Raw genomic sequence first — 17,657 nt, forward strand, 5'->3', positions numbered from 1 at the left:
TATAAGCATGTCGATGAAGCCCATTATTCAAAAAGATTGAGTTAACTCGTAAATATATCGATATGATCCAGAAGCGCGACATGCGACCATGATATTTTCTTGCAAAATTGCAATACCCTGTTCTTGATCTTCCTTGTTTTTGCCTTCCGAAAGAGGGTTTTACTAGTAAGTTTGGCTGCACAATTTAATTAGATGACCTGGAAAAGAGCATTGTTGCCTTCCCATTTTCATTTTTAGAGGAGTTGGTTCACTTTATTTTGTTGGCAGAGACTTTCATCAGCCTTGATATTGTATCAACATGCAAACAAGCCAGCTTATTAGAGGCCAGCCAGACACATGTTTCTCCTTCGAGAAGAAAATGATGGCACGACAAAATCTATTAAAGTCGGCTTAAATCGTCTGGAGATATATGCATCAGGCCATCAGCATATGGGTGTAGAAAGGGATTCGAGTGCCCTTGTGTCTCACTGATGGCAGGAGCTAGCCTACCATATACCCCTAGGCGTTTCAAGCTCTTGCTAGCTGCAATGACTACTAATTAATCGGACACCTAACCTAATACTCCTATGGTGATGGCGACCATTTGAGGGCCAGGCACGACCATGGAATCTGACATCTCATTTATAGGCGGCATTGCGCCTTCTGCACTTAAATTTTGATGTTACTTGATCGATATAGGAGCACATCCTCCCTCCTGTGTTTGCTTCAATTTCTAAACTAAACCTGCTAGCTAGACACGAATTACCCCAAAAAGGAAGCCTGTGGAAGATACTGTAAATGTTTGCTGCTCCTTCAGCGCCATGGTACGAGACAGTAGTGCTGGAACTGGCAGTCCCATGGATAAACGTCAAGCTGGGTGAGGTGAGATTAAAGAGCAAGCAACAAGGAGCTGTGTCACCATGCCCTTGGAAATATGCAGGCAAGCCTTGAATGCTCACGCTTGCAGATTGTTTAAAGTTGCCTTTGACCTTTTCCTTTACACGCTCGGTCATGGATTGCAGTTGCAGAGCCTGGATGCATGGCACTAGTGTCATTGGTATGCAATGCAACAGGAGCTGTAAAAATTCCTGAGGCCGGAGTGTTGTAGCAGCTAGATTGACTAGGTGTAGAAACTGTGTCGGGAGAGAGAGATACTATGAGGATGCTGTGATGTTTACCTTCTCCCTGCGAGGAGGACAAACCCGTCGACGTTGACGTGGTGACGGCGGCGGATCGGTGAGGGAGTGGTGGCAGCGGAGCTTCCCGTCGGTACTGCGCAAACCCTAATCGAAGGGTCTGTAGGTGGGGCGAGTGGTAGCTCCGGATCACCTCGTAATGAGTGCCACCAACCCCCACCTATGTTTATTGCGCAGGCGACAGGGGCCCACCAACCAGATGCGGTTGGGCGCCCCCGATCAGGGCGCGGACGAGGTCAAAGGGTCGTGCTCGATCCGTTGGGTTCGACCACGTTGGAGATCATCCTAACATTCTCTCCCTTGATCTCAACTTTTCTTTTAACTTTATACTTTCACTTTATTCGTTTCATTTTGGATCAGTCCATAGGCATGTTTCATCGTCACAGCTCTATTGCCGATAGAATCAGACAGCCACAATACACTTCTCTGTTTTGAAACAAATTCTATTACTTTTGGGCCTCTTATGATCCATGATATGTAAGACTTTCCCTTAAACCCATGCCGGCTACATGCTCCTTGAGCACGCTGGGTGGTAAGCCTTTCGTTAGCGGATCCGCAAGCATATCTTTTGTCCTTATATGCTCGAGACTTATTGTTTGATCCTGGACCTTGTGTTTCACAACATAATACTTAACCTCAATCGGTTTCGTAGCTATACTCGACTTGTTGTTGTGAGCATAAAATACTGCAGGCTCATTATGGCAGTACATCTTTAGTGGTTTGTCAATACAATCTACCACTTTCAAGTCGGGTATAAATTTCTTTAACCATAATGCCTGCCCCGTGGATTCATAACATGCTATAAATTTTGCATACATCGTGGATGATGCAACTATCGTCTGTTTGGAGCTTCTCCACGAAATAGCTCCCCCTGCGAGGGTGAATACATATCTAGATGTGGATTTTCTATCATCTTTATCCCCCGCAAAATCTGCATCTGAATACCCTCTTATTTCTAGGGAATCAGATCTTCTGTATGTTAGCATGTAGTTCTTTGTGCCTTTCACATAACGCAATGCCTTCTTTACCATTTTCCAGTGTTCAAAACCTGGATTTTCTTGATATCTACCGAGTACTGATACGCGTACAGCACGGGTCCGTTGGGAATACCAAGAGGAAGGTGTGATGCGTACAGCGGCAAGTTTTCCCTCAGAAAGAAACCAAGGTTTATCGAACCAGGAGGAGCCAAGAAGCACGTTGAAGGTTGATGGCGGCGAGATGTAGTGCGGCGCAACACCAGGGATTCCGGCGCCAACGTGGAACCTGCACAACACAACCAAAGTACTTTGCCCCAACGAAACGAGTGAGGTTGTCAATCTCACCGGCTTGCTTTGTAACAAAGGATTAGATGTATAGTGTGGATGATGATTGTTTGCAAAGAACGAGTAAAACAAGTATTGCAGTAGATTGTATTCAATGTAAAAGAATGGACCGGGGTCCACGAGTTCACTAGAGGTGTCTCTCCCATAAGATAAATAGCATGTTGGGTGAACAAATTACAGTCGGGCAATTGACAAATAGAGAGGGCATGATAATGCACATACATGATATAATGAATATTGTGAGATTTAATTGGGCATTACGACAAAGTACATAGACCGCTATCCAGCATGCATCTATGCCTAAAAAGTCCACCTTCAGCTTATCATCCGAACCCCTTCCAGTATTAAGTTGCAAAACAACAGACAATTGCATTAAGTATGGTGCGTAATGTAATCAATAACTACATCCTCGGACATAGCATCAATGTTTTATCCCTAGTGGCAACAGCACATCCACAACCTTAGAACTTTCTGTCACTCGTCCCAGATTTAATGGAGGCATGAACCCACTATCGAGCATAAATACTCCCTCTTGGAGTTAAGAGCAAAAACTTGGCCGGAGCCTCTACTAATAACGGAGAGCATGCAAGATCATAAACAACACATAGGTAATAGATTGATAATCAACATAACATAGTATTCTCTATCCATCGGATCCCGACAAACACAACATATAGAATTACGGATAGATGATCTTGATCATGTTAGGCAGCTCACAAGATCCGACAATGAAGCACATGAGGAGAAGACAACCATCTAGCTACTGCTATGGACCCATAGTCCAGGGGTGAACTACTCACTCATCACTCCGGAGGCGACCATGGCGGTGAAGAGTCCTCCGGGAGATGAATCCCCTCTCCGGCAGGGTGCCGGAGGCGATCTCCAGAATCCCCCGAGATGGGATTGGCGGCGGCGGCGTCTCAGTAAGGTTTTCCGTATCGTGGCTCTCGGTGCTGGGGGTTTCTCGACGAAGGCTTTAAGTAGGCGGAAGGGCAACGCGGGGGACCACACGAGAGCCCCACACGCCAGGGCCGCGTGGCCAAGGGCCAGGCCGCGCCGCCATGTTGTGTCGGCGCCTCGTGGCCCCACTTCCTTTCCCCCTCGGTCTTCTGGAAGCTTCGTGCAAAAATAGGACCCTGGGCGTTGATTTCGTCCAATTCCGAGAACATTTCCTTACTAGGATTTCTGAAACCAAAAACAGCAGAAAACAACAACTGGCTCTTCGGCATCTCGTTAATAGGTTAGTGCCGGAAAATGCATAAATACGACATATAATGTGTATAAAACATGTAGATATCATCAATAATCTGGCATGGAACATAAGAAATTATCGATACGTCGGAGACGTATCAGCATCCCCAAGCTTAGTTCTGCTCGTCCCGAGCAGGTAAACGATAACAAAGATAATTTCTGGAGTGACATGCCATCATAACCTTGATCATACTATTGTAAGCATATGCAATGAATGCAGCGATCAAAACAATGGTAATGACATGAGTAAACAAATGAATCATAAAGCAAAGACTTTTCATGAATAGCACTTCAAGACAAGCATCAATAAGTCTTGCATAAGAGTTAACTCATAAAGCAATAAACCAAAGTAGAGGTATTGAAGCAACACAAAGGAAGATTAAGTTTCAGCGGTTGCTTTCAACTTATAACATGTATATCTCATGGATATTGTCAATATAGAGTAATATAACAAGTGCAATATGCAAGTATGTAGGAATCAATGCACAGTTCACACTAGTGTTTGATTCTTGAGGTGGAGAGAAATAGGTGAACTGACTCAACATAAAAGTAAAAGAATGGTCCTTCAAAGAGGAAAGCATCGATTGCTATATTTGTGCTAGAGATTTTATTTTGAAAACATGAAACAATTTTGTCAACGGTAGTAATAAAGCATATGTATCATGTAAATTATATCTTACAAGTTGCAAGCCTCATGCATAGTATACTAATAGTGCCCGCACCTTGTCCTAATTAGCTTGGATTACCGGGATCATCGCAATACACATGTTTTAACCAAGTGTCACAAAGGGGTACCTCCATGCCGCCTGTACAAAGGTCTAAGGAGAAAGCTCGCATTTTGGATTTCTCGCTTTTGATTATTCTCAACTTAGACATCCATACCGGGACAACATGGACAACAGATAATGGACTCCTCTTTAATGCATAAGCATGTAGCAACAGTTAATGTTCTCATATGAGATTGAGGATATATGTCCAAAACTGAAACTTCAACCATGATTCATGGCTTTAGTTAGCGGCCCAATGTTCTTCTCTAACAATATGCATGCTCTAACCATTAAAGTGGTAGATCTCCCTTACTTCAGACAAGACGGACATGCATAGCAACTCACATGATATTCAACAAAGAGTAGTTGATGGCGTCCCCAGAAAACATGGTTATCGCACAACAAGCAACTTAATAAGAGATAAAGTGCATAAGTACATATTCAATACCACAATAGTTTTTAGGCTATTTGTCCCATGAGCTATATATTGCAAAGGCGAATGATGGAAATTTTAAAGGTAGCACTCAAGCAATTTACTTTGGAATGGCGGAGAAATACCATGTAGTAGGTAGGTATGGTGGACACAAATGGCATAGTGGTTGGCTCAAGGATTTTGGATGCATGAGAAGTATTCCCTCTCGATACAAGGTTTAGGCTAGCAAGGCTATTTGAAACAAACACAAGGATGAACCGGTGCAGCAAAACTTACATAAAAGACATATTGTAAACATTATAAGACTCTACACCGTCTTCCTTGTTGTTCAAACTCAATACTAGAAATTATCTAGACTTTAGAGAGACCAAATATGCAATCCAAATTTTAGCAAGCTCTATGTGTTTCTTCATTAATGGGTGCAAAGTATATGATGCAAGAGCTTAAACATGAGCACAACAATTGCCAAGTATCAAATTATTCAAGACATTTTAGAATTACTACATGTAGCATTTCCCGATTCCAACCATATAACAATTTAACGAAGAAGATTCAACCTTCGCCATGAATACTATGAGTAAAGCCTAAGGACATATTTGTCCATATGCAACAGCGGAGCGTGTCTCTCTCCCACACAATGAATGCTAGGATCCATTTTATTCAAACAAAATCAAAAACAAAAACAAACCGACGCTCCAAGCAAAGCACATAAGATGTGATGGAATAAAAATATAGTTTCAGGGGAGGAACTCGATAATGTTGTCGATGAAGAAGGGGATGCCTTGGGCATCCCCAAGCTTAGACGCTTGAGTCTTCTTAGAATATGCAGGGGTGAACCACCGGGGCATCCCCAAGCTTAGAGCTTTCACTCTCCTTGATCATATTGTATCATCTCCCTCTCTTGATCCTTGAAAACTTCCTCCACACCAAACTCGAAACAACTCATTAGAGGGTTAGTGTACAATAAAAATTAACATGTTCAGAGGTGACACAATCATTCTTAACACTTCTGGACATTGCATAAAGCTACTGGACATTAATGGAACAAAGAAATTCATCCACCATAGCAAAAGAGGCAATGCGAAATAAAAGGCAGAATCTGTTAAAACAGAACAGTCCGTAAAGATGGATTTTATTGGGGCACCAGACTTTCTCAAATGAAAATGCCCAAATTGTATGAAAGTTGCGTACATATCTGAGGATCACGCACGTAAATTGGCATATTTTTCTGAGCTACCTACAGAGAGGCAGGTCGAAATTCGTGACAGCAAAGAAATCTATTACTGCGCAGTAATCCAAATCTAGTATGAACCTTACTATCAACGACTTTACTTGGCACAAAAATGCACAAAACTAAGATAAGGAGAGGTTGCTACAGTAGTAAACAACTTCCAAGACTCAAATATAAAACAAAAATACTGTAGTAAAAACATGGGTTGTCTCCCATAAGCGCTTTTCTTTAACGCCTTTCGGCTAGGCGCGAAAGTGTATATCAAGTGTTATCAAGAGACGAAGTATCAACATCATAATTTGTTCTAATAATAGAATCAAAAGGTAACTTCATTCTCTTTCTAGGGAAGTGTTCCATACCTTTCTTGAGAGGAAATTGATATTTAATATTACCTTCCTTCATATCAATGATGGCTCCAACAGTTCGAAGAAAAGGTCTTCCCAATATAATGGGAGAAGATGCATTGCATTCAATATCCAAGACAACAAAATTAACGGGGACAAGGTTATTGTTAACGGTAATGCGAACATTATCAACTCTCCCCAAAGGTTTCTTTGTGGCATTATCAACAAGATTAACATCCAAATAACAGTTTTTCAATGGTGGCAAGTCAAGCATATCATAAATTTTCTTAGGCATAACAGAAATACTTGCACCAAGATCACATAAAGCATTACAATCAAAGTCATTGACCTTCATCTTAATGATGGGCTCTCAACCATCCTCTAGCTTTCTAGGAATAGAAGCTTCACGCTCTAGTTTCTCTTCTCTAGCTTTTATGAGAGCATTTATAATATGTTTTGTGAAAGCCAAATTTATAGCACTAGCATTAGGACTCTTAGCAAGTTTTTGTAAGAAATTTATAACTTCAGAGATGTGGCAATCATAAAAATCCAAACCATTATAATCTAAAGCAATGGGATCATCATCCCCAATGTTGGAAAAAATTTCAGCAGTTTTATCACAGGCAGTTTCAACAGTTTTAGCAGTTTCAGGCAATTTTGCACGCTTTGCACTAGGAGTAGTAACATTGCGAACACCAATTATTTTACCATTGATAGTAGGAGGTGCAGCAACATGTGAATCATTAACATTACTAGTGGTGGTAATATTCCAAACTTTAGCTATATTATTCTCTTTAGCTAGTTTTTCATTTTCTTCTCTTTCCCACCTAGCATGCAATTCGGCCATCAATCTTATATTCTCATTAATTCTAACTTGGATGGCATTTGCTGTAGTAACAATTTTATTTTCAATATCCTTATTAGGCATAACTTTCGATTTCAAAAGATCAACATCAGAGGCAAGACTATCAACCTTAGAAGCGAGAATATCAATTTTATTGAGCTTTTCCTCAACAGATTTGTTAAAAGCAGCTTTGTGTATTAATAAATTCTTTAAGCATAGCTTCAAGTCCAGGGGTGTGTTCCTATTATTGTTGTAAGAATTCCCATAAGAATTACCATAACTATTACCATTATTATAAGGATATGGCCTATAGTTATTACTAGAATTGTTCCGATAAGCATTGTTGTTGAAATTATTATTTTTAATGAAGTTTACATCAACATGTTCTTCTTGAGAAACCAATGAAGCTCAAGGAACATTATTAGGATCAATATTAGTCCTATCATTCACAAGCATAGACATAATAGCATCAATCTTATCACTCAAGGAAGAGGTTTCTTCGATAGAATTTACCTTCTTACCTTGTGGAGCTCTTTCCGTGTGCCATTCAGAGTAATTAATCATCATATTATCAAGGAGCTTTGTTGCTTCACCAAGAGTGATGGACATAAAGGTACCTCCAGCAGCTGAATCCAATAAGTTCCGCGAAGAAAAGTTCAGTCCTGCATAAAAGGTTTGGGTGATCATCTAAGTAGTCAGTCCATGGGTTGGGCAATTTTTAACCAAAGATTTCATTCTTTCCCAAGCTTGTGCAACATGCTCATTATCCAATTGCTTAAAACTCATTATGCTACTCCTCAAAGATATAATTTTAGCAGGGGGATAATATCTACCAATAAAGGCATCCTTGCATTTAGTCCATGAATCAATACTATTCTTAGGGAGAGATAGCAACCAATCTTTAGCTCTTCCTCTTAATGAGAAAGGAAACAATTTTAATTTTATAATGTCACCATCTACATCTTTATACTTTTGCATTTCACACAATTCAACAAAGTTATTGAGATGGGCAGCAGCATTATCAGAACTAACAACAGAAAATTGCTCTCGCATAACAAGATTCAGTAGAGCATGTTTAATTTCAAAGAATTCTGCTGTAGTAGCAGGTGGAGCAATAGGTGTGCATAAGAAATCATTATTATTTTTGGTTGTGAAGTCACACAACTTAGTATTTTCAGGAGTGGCCATTTTAGCAGTAGTAATTAAAGCAAACTAGATAAAGTAAATGCAAGTAAACTAATTTTTTGTGTTTTTGATATAGAGTGCAAGACAGTAAATAAAGTAAAGCTAGCAACTAATTTTTTTGTGTTTTGATATAATGCAGCAAACAAAGTAGTAAATAAAATAAAGCAAGACAAAAACAAAGTAAAGAGATTGGATTGTGGAGACTCCCCTTGCGGCGTGTCTTGATCTCCCCGGCAACGGCGCCAGAAAAAGAGCTTGATACGCGTACAGCACGCGTCCGTTGGGAACCCCAAGAGGAAGGTGTGATGCGTACAGCGGCAAGTTTTCCCGCAGAAAGAAACCAAAGTTTATCGAACCAGGAGGAGCCAAGAAGCACGTTGAAGGTTGATGGCGGCGAGATGTAGTGCGGCGCAACACCAGGTATTCCGGCGCCAACGTGGAACCTGCACAACACAACCAAAGTACTTTGCCCCAACGAAACAGTGAGGTTGTCAATCTCACCGGCTTGTCGTAACAAAGGATTAGATGTATAGTATGGATGATGATTGTTTGCAAAGAACAAGTAAAACAAGTATTGCGGTAGATTGTATTCAATGTAAAAGAATGGACCGGGGTCCACAGTTCACTAGAGGTGTCTCTCCCATAAGATAAATAGCATGTTGGGTGAACAAATTACAGTCGGGCAATTGACAAATAGAGAGGGCATGACAATGCACATACATGATATAATGAATATTGTGAGATTTAATTGGGCATTACGACAAAGTACATAGACCGCTATCCAGCATGCATCTATGCCTAAAAAGTCCACCTTCGAGTTATCATCCGAACCCCTTCCGAGTATTAAGTTGCAAAACAACGGACAATTGCATTAAGTATGGTGCGTAATGTAATCAATAACTATATCCTCGGACATAGCATCAATGTTTTATCCCTAGTGGCAACAAGCACATCCACAACCTTAGAACTTTCACGTCACTGTCCCGGATTTAATGGAGGCATGAACCCACTATCGAGCATAAATACTCCCTCTTGGAGTTAAGAGCAAGAACTTGGCCGAGCCTCTACTAATAACGGAGAGCATGCAAGATCATAAACAACACATAGGTAATAGATTGATAATCAACATAACATAGTATTCTCTATCCATCGGATCCCGACAAACACAACATATAGAATTACGGATAGATGATCTTGATCATGTTAGGCAGCTCACAAGATCCGACAATGAAGCACATGAGGAGAAGACAACCATCTAGCTACTGCTATGGACCCATAGTCCGAGGGTGAACTACTCACTCATCACTCCGAAGGCGACCATGGCGGTGAAGAGTCCTCCGGGAGATGAATCCCCTCTCCGGCAGGGTGCCGGAGGCGATCTCCAGAATCCCCGAGATGGGATTGGCGGCGGCGGCGTCTCGCAAGGTTTTCCGTATCGTGGCTCTCGGTGCTTGGGGGTTTCTCGACGAAGGCTTTAAGTAGGCGGAAGGGCAACGCGGGGGCCACACGAGGGCCCCACACGCCGGGGCCGCGCGGCCAAGGAGCCAGGCCGCGCCGCCCTGTTGTGTCGGCGCCTCGTGGCCCCACTTCCTTTCCCCCTCGGTCTTCTGGAAGCTTCGTGCAAAAATAGGACCCTGGGCGTTGATTTCGTCCAATTCCGAGAATATTTCCTTACAAGGATTTCTGAAACCAAAAACAGCAGAAAACAACAAACTGGCTCTTCGGCATCTCGTTAATAGGTTAGTGCCGGAAAATGCATAAATACGACATATAATGTGTATAAAACATGTAGATATCATCAATAATGTGGCATGGAACATAAGAAATTATCGATACGTCGGAGACGTATCAAGTACTCCGGTGATAAATGCTAAGTCAGGGCGAGTGCACACTTGTGCATACTATAGGCTTCCAATGGCCGAAGCATATGGAACCGCTTTCATTTGATCGAGCTCTTATTGATTTTGGGAACTTTGATGTTTCCCAAAACTGTCGCCCTTGACTATAGGGGCAGGTGTGGCACTGAACTTATGCATATTATACTTACTTAGAATCTTTTCTAAACAAGCCTTTTGCGATAGTCCTAATACTCCATTGTTCCTATCTCGGTGAATTTCTATGCCCAAAACATATGACGCTTCACCAAGATCTTTCATATCAAAAATTTTAGGATAAGAACTTCTTTGTCTCTTGCAGTAGACTAACATCATTGCTGGCAAGCAGAATATCATCCACATACAAGATTAGGAAAATATATTTCCCACTTTTAGGATAAACGCAATTGTCCTCAAAATTTTCTTTAAATCCAAATCTCTTAATTGTTTCATTAAACTTTAGATACCACTGTCTGGAGGCTTACTTTAATCCATAAATGGATTTCTTTAGGCGGCATCCCATTTCTTCCTTGCCTTCCATGATAAAACCCTTGGGTTGTTTCATGTAGACATTTTCTTCTAAATCCCCGTTTAGAAATGTCGTCTTTACATCCATTTGATGAAACTCTAAATAAAAATGTGCAACTAGTGCCATGATGATTCTGAAGGAATCCTTACATGAGACCCGGAGAAAATGTCTCATTGTAATCTACCCCTTCTCTTTGTGTAAATCCTTTTGCCAAAAGTCATGCTTTGTACTTTTCAGGAGGTGGCTGTTGTTGCTCCCTTTCATGCTCAACAAATGGTTCATTCGGCTCCTGACGGACAGGTTCCGAATTTTCACTCATCGTTGTCATGGGTGGAGTCACAACAGGCGCTTGCACCACAATCGCAGGGATCGTTGGTACAGGTGCAAATGGTAGCGCAAAAAATGGCTCCTGAGTCATCGGATTAGGTGCATGCACCCTCTTCTCCTCAAGATCAATTTTCCGAGCTACCATGCTCCCCCTCATCATTTCGTCCTCTAAGAATACAACATGTCTTGTTTCCACAAACTTTGTATATTTCTCTGGACAGTAGAAACGATAACCTTTTGACTTTTCAGGATAGCCAATAAAATGGCAACTAACTGTTTTGGTATCTAACTTTGCGATATTTGGATTGAATACTTTGGCCTCAGCAGGGCTCCCCCACACTTTCAGGTGGTTTAGAGAAGGCACTCTCACTATCCATAGCTCATCCGATGTTTTGGGCACCGATTTGCTTGGTACTCTGTTTAGAATGTGAATAGCGGTTTTTAACGCCTCAATCCACAATCCCAATGGTAGGGTGGAATAGCTCATCATACTGCGCACCATATCCATAAGGGTATGGTTGTGCCTTTCAGCTACCCCATTCTGCTGAGGTTCGCCCGGCATCGAGTACTGGGAAACTATTCCAGTCTCCTGTAGGAACCTTGCAAATGGTCTAGGGACTTGGCCATATGGAGTATGTCGACCGTAGTACTCCCTTCCACGATCAGACCTGGCTATCTTTATTCTTTTATCATGCTGATTTTCAACTTCAGCTTTGAATATTTTGAATTTATCCAACGCTTCCGTTCTTTCTTTTATTGGACAATTATAACCATATCGGGAGTAATCATCCGTGAATATTATGAACGAATCATAGCCATCCACACTTTTCACAGGAAATGGTCCACATATATCGGTGTGAATTATTTCTAGTGTTGTTGTGCTTCGATTGCACCCTTTTTAATTTGCTTTACAAATTTTTCTTTAATGCAATCGATGCACTATTCTATGTCTGTGAATTCTAATGGGGAAAGAATATCATTTTTAACAAGTCTTTCTATTCCCCCCTCGAAATATGGCCTAAGCGACAGCACCATAATTTTGATGATTCATCAATTCTTTTTCTTTTCTTTTCTTGTTTGTCCGACGCGGACAACACTTTTTCACTCACATTACACACGGATGATACGTCCAATTTGCATCACTATTTTATATCATAATTTACTGTTATTCATTGATATATTTCATATTGGGACACAATACTTATGTTATTTCATCTATTTTGCATGTTTCATGATTATTTGGAGATCGAGCACCGGAGCCGGGATTCTGCTGGAAAAAGCACCATCGGGATGCAATATTTCGGAAGATCAAGCTGTGGAAGGAAGTTTTACCAAAAATCCTATTTTTCCGGATGACGGAGGAAGCCGAGAAGGGGAGCCAGCGGGACCCGGGGTGGGCCCACACCATAGGGTGGTGCGGCCCATGGCCCGGCCGCGCCACCATGTGGTGTGGAGCCCCCTCGGCCTCTTTCGCCTCCTTTTCTTCGCGAAACCCTTCGTCCCGAAGACCTAAGCCACGAGAGGAATCCTCACGAAGGGTTACGGCCGCCTCGCGGGGCGGAGAACACCGGAGAGAAAAGAGCTCTCCGGCGGGCGGGAATCCGCCGGGGAAATTCCCTCCCGGAGGGGGAAATCGACGCCATCGTCACCGCCATCGAGCTGGACATCATCTCCATCACCATCATCATCATCTCCACCATCATCACCGCCATCTCCACCACTGGACATCGTCACCGCTGTAGCAATTTGGGTTTGATCTTGATTGTTTGATAGGGGAAACTCTCCCGATACTGATTTCTACTTGTTGTTGATGCTATTGAGTGAAACCATTGAACCAAGGTCTATGTTCAGATTGTTATTCATCATCATATCACCTCTGATCATGTTCCATATGATGTCTCGTGAGTAGTTCGTTTAGTTCTTGAAGACATGGGTGAAGTCTAATTGTTAGTAGTGAACTATGGTTGAGTAATATTCAATGTTATGATATTTAAGTTGTGGTGTTATTCTTCTAGTGGTGTCGTGTGAACGTCGACTACACGACACTTCACCATTTATGGGCCTAGGGGAATGCATCTTGTACTCGTTTGCCAATTGCGGGGTTGCCGGAGTGATATAAACCTAAACCCCCGTTGGTATATCGATGCGGGAGGGATCGCGAGGATCTCGAGTTTAAGGCTGTGGTTAGATTTATCTTAATTACTTTCTTGTAGTTGCGGATGCTTGCAAGGGGTATAATCACAAGTATGTATTAGTCCTAGGAAGGGCGGTACATTAGCATAGGTTCACCCACACAACACTTATCAAAACAATGAAGATTAATCAAGCTGTATGTAGCGAAAGCACTAGACTAAAATCCCATGTGTCCTCGAGAACGTTTGGTTATTATAAGTAAACAAACCGGCTTGTCCTTTGTGCTAAAAAGGATTGGGCCACTCGCTGCAATTATTTCTCTCGCATTTTACTTACCCGTACTTTATTCATCTGTTACATCAAAACCCCCTGAATACTTGTTTGTGAGCATTTACAGTGAATCCTTCATCAAAACTGCCTGTCAACACCTTACGCTCCTCGTTGGGATCGACATTCTTACTTATCGAAGATACTACGATACACCCCTATACTTGTGGGTCATCAAGACTATTTTACGGCGCCGTTGCCGGGGAGTGAAGCGCTATTGGTAAGTGGAATTGGTAAGGAAAACCTTTACTTGTTTGTGCTGATTTTATTTCACTTCGCTGCTATAAGTCATTATGGAGAGATCTTCTCTCCAATTTCTATTTGGGAAATCTACTACTACTGCAACGGTAGTGGATGAGGCGCCAGGTGAGGAAGTACTACCATATAAAATACCTACGAAAATTATTGAACATGTTATGGATAACCGCTATGAAGGGGATGGAACTGTCCATCCTGGTGATCATTTATTGTTTTTGCATGAATTATGCGGGTTATTCAAATGTGCAGGTATTGCTATGAATGAAGTTAGGAAGAAGCTATTCTCTATATCGTTGTGCGGTAAAGCGGCGCATTGGTATAAATTGTTTGAAGAATGGTGATTCTCTTGATTGGGAGGACATTGTGCCTTTATTTTATTCCAAATTTTATCCTCCAAGTGAAATTCACAAAGATCGGAACCGCATATATAATTTACGGCCTCATGATGGAGAGAGTATTGCCCAAGCTTGGGGAGATTGAAGTCTTTAATGCTCAAATGCCCCATTCATGAGCTTCCTGGTAATGTTATTATTGATAATTTCTATGCAAGACTTTCTTTTCAAGACAAGACCTTGCTGGATACTGCATGTTCTGGATCATTTACACGCAACAAAGAAGAGTTTAAAAGGGACCTTCTTGATCGGATCCAAGAAAATACTGAAGGTTGGGAGAACGACAAAGATAGAGAATCAGGTATAATTTATGATTATAAATGCATTGAAGCTTCTATGGATACTGATACATTTCGTAATATGAGTGCTACATATGGTCTTGATTCTCAAGTTGCTGCAAACCTTTATAAAGCTTTTGCCTCTCATTATGAATTGCCTAAGAAGAATTTTGATAAGTATCATGAACCGTACAAAGATAAAATTGATTCATCTATTAATAAGTGTGTTGTAGTTGAAACTGCTGATCGTGTTATTCCTGAAGCTTATATTGAAAAAACTCCTTTTCCTACTAAAATGAGGGAGTACTCTGTTATAAATAGTGAGGTTCATAAAAGTGAAAAGAAACCTATAGAACCTGAAGAACAAATAAAAGTTGAACCTGCTGTTGCAATTGTTAAAGATCTTGTGACTGAAAATGTGGAGGATGGTCATATTATTTTCTGTGAAGATGCTTATAATATTGTTTCAGATCCTAATAAACCCAAACAAGCTAGTGTTCCTATGATATCTGTTAGAATTGGTGATCATTGCTATTATGGTTTATGCGATATTGGTGCAAGTGTTAGTGCTATACCTTATGAGCTTTACACGGAGATTATGCACGAAATTGATTCTTGTGAACTTGAAGATATTGATGTGGTTATTCAGCTGGCTAATAGAGAAACTATTTCTCCAATTGGTATTGTTCGAGATGTGGAAGTTCTATGTGGTAAGATTAAATATCCTGCTGAATTTTTGGTACTTGGTTCTGCTTGCTAGTGATTATTGTCCTATCATTTTTGGTAGACCTTTTCTAAATACTTGTGGAGCTATTATAGATTGCAAGAAAGAGAAAATTTTGACTAAATTTGCTGGTGAATCTTATGAGTTTAACTTTTCCAAATTTACCAAAACTCCTTATAAAGCTGATTTGCCTAGTAATGATTTTAAAATGGAGCGAGTGTGCATCTATTGTTCTTGTTCCTAATAATCCTTTGCAGCAACATTTGGAGGATAGCGAGAGTGAAGTTTTTAGGAAAGAAAGAGATGAGCTTGAGGAGATTTTTCTTCGCCAACCTATTCTCAAGCATGATTTACCGGTGGAAGACTTGGGTACAACACCGCCACCAAAGGAAGATCCTGTTTTTGATTTAAAGCCTTTGCTCGATAATCTTAAATATGCTCATATTGATGATAAGAAAATATATCCTGTTATTATTAGTTCTAAGCTTACAGAGTTTGAAGAAGAAAGATTATTGCAAATATTGAAGAAACACCGAGGTGCTATTGGCTATACTCTTGATGACTTGAAGGGGATTTCTCCTTCTATTTGCCAACACGCCATTAATATGGAAGATGATGCGAAGCCGGTTGTTGAACCTCAGCGTCGTCTAATTCCTAAGATGAAGGATGTGGTAAGAAATGAGGTATTACGACTTCTTGAAGCTGGTATTATATATCCTATTGCTTGATAGTAGATGGGTTAGTCCTGTGCATTGTGTTCCTAAGAAAGGAGGAATTACTTGTTGTGCCTAATGATAATGATGAGCTCATACCTCAAAGAGTAGTTGTAGGGTATAGAATGTGCATTGATTATCGAAAAGTTAATAAAGTTACTAAGAAAGATCATTATCCTTTACCATTTATTGATCAAATGCTAGAAAGGTTATCTAAAAATACTCATTTTTGCTTTCTTGATGGTTATTCAGGTTTTCACAAATTGCTTCGTTAAAGCTAAAGATCAAGAGAAAACCACCTTTACTTGTCCCTATGGAACTTATGCTTATAGGCGTATGCCTTTTGGTTTATGTAATGCTCCTGCTACTTTTCAAAGATGCATGTCTGCTATTTTTCATGGCTTTTGTGAGAGCATTGTGGAAGTATTCATGGATGATTTTTCTGTCTATGGGAATTCTTTTGATAGTTGCCTGCGAAACCTTGATAAAGTTTTGCGGAGATGTGAAGAAACTAACCTTGTTCTTAATTGGGAGAAATGCCACTTTATGGTTAATGAAGGAATTGTATTGGGACATAAAATTTCCGAGAGAGGTATTGAAGTTGATAGAGCTAAAGTTGAAGCTATTGAGAAGATGCCCTATCCGAGGGATGTTAAAGGTATTCGTAGTGTTCTTGGTCATGCTTGGGTTTTATAGGAGATTTATTAAAGATTTCTCCAAGATTTCAAAGCCTCTTACTAATCTTCTTCAAAAAGATGTACCTTTTGTTTTTGATGATGATTGTAAGGAAGCTTTTGAAACTCTAAAGAAAGCCTTAACAACTGCTCCTATAGTTGAACCTCCTGATTGGAATTTACCATTTGAAATTATGTGTGATGCTAGTGATTTTGTTGTAGGCGCTGTTCTTGGACAGCGAGTAGATAAAAAATTAAATGTCATTCATTATGCTAGTAAAACTCTTGATGCTGCTCAAAGAAATTATGCTACTACTGAAAAGGAATTGCTAGCTGTAGTCTTTGCTTGTGATAAATTTAGATCTTATATTGTTGATTCAAAAGTTACGATTCATACTGATCATGCTGCAATTAGATACCTTATGACAAAGAAAGATGCTAAGCCGAGGCTTATTAGATGGGTACTTCTTTTGCAAGAATTCGATTTACATATTGTAGATAGGAAAGGTGCTGATAATCCTGTTGCTGATAATTTGTCTAGATTGGAAAATATTGCTTATGATCCTGTTCCTGTTAATGATAGTTTTCCAAATGAACAATTGGCTGTAATAAAGGTGAGCTCGCGAGACAGTCCTTGGTATGCTGATTATGCTAACTTTATTGTTTCCAAGTACTTGCCTCCAACCTTTTCAGCTCAGCGAGAGGAGGAAATTCTTTTATGACTTGAGGCATTATTTCTGGGATGACCCACACTTATATAAAGAAGGAGTGGATGGTATTATGCGAAGGTGTGTTCCCGAATATGAACAACAAGAGATATTGAGTAAATGTCATGGCAGGGCTTATGGAGGACATCACGCCGGAGATAGAACCGCG

Source organism: Lolium rigidum, chromosome 1 (assembly GCF_022539505.1).
Source record: "Lolium rigidum isolate FL_2022 chromosome 1, APGP_CSIRO_Lrig_0.1, whole genome shotgun sequence".
Taxonomy (NCBI): Eukaryota; Viridiplantae; Streptophyta; class Magnoliopsida; order Poales; family Poaceae; genus Lolium; species Lolium rigidum.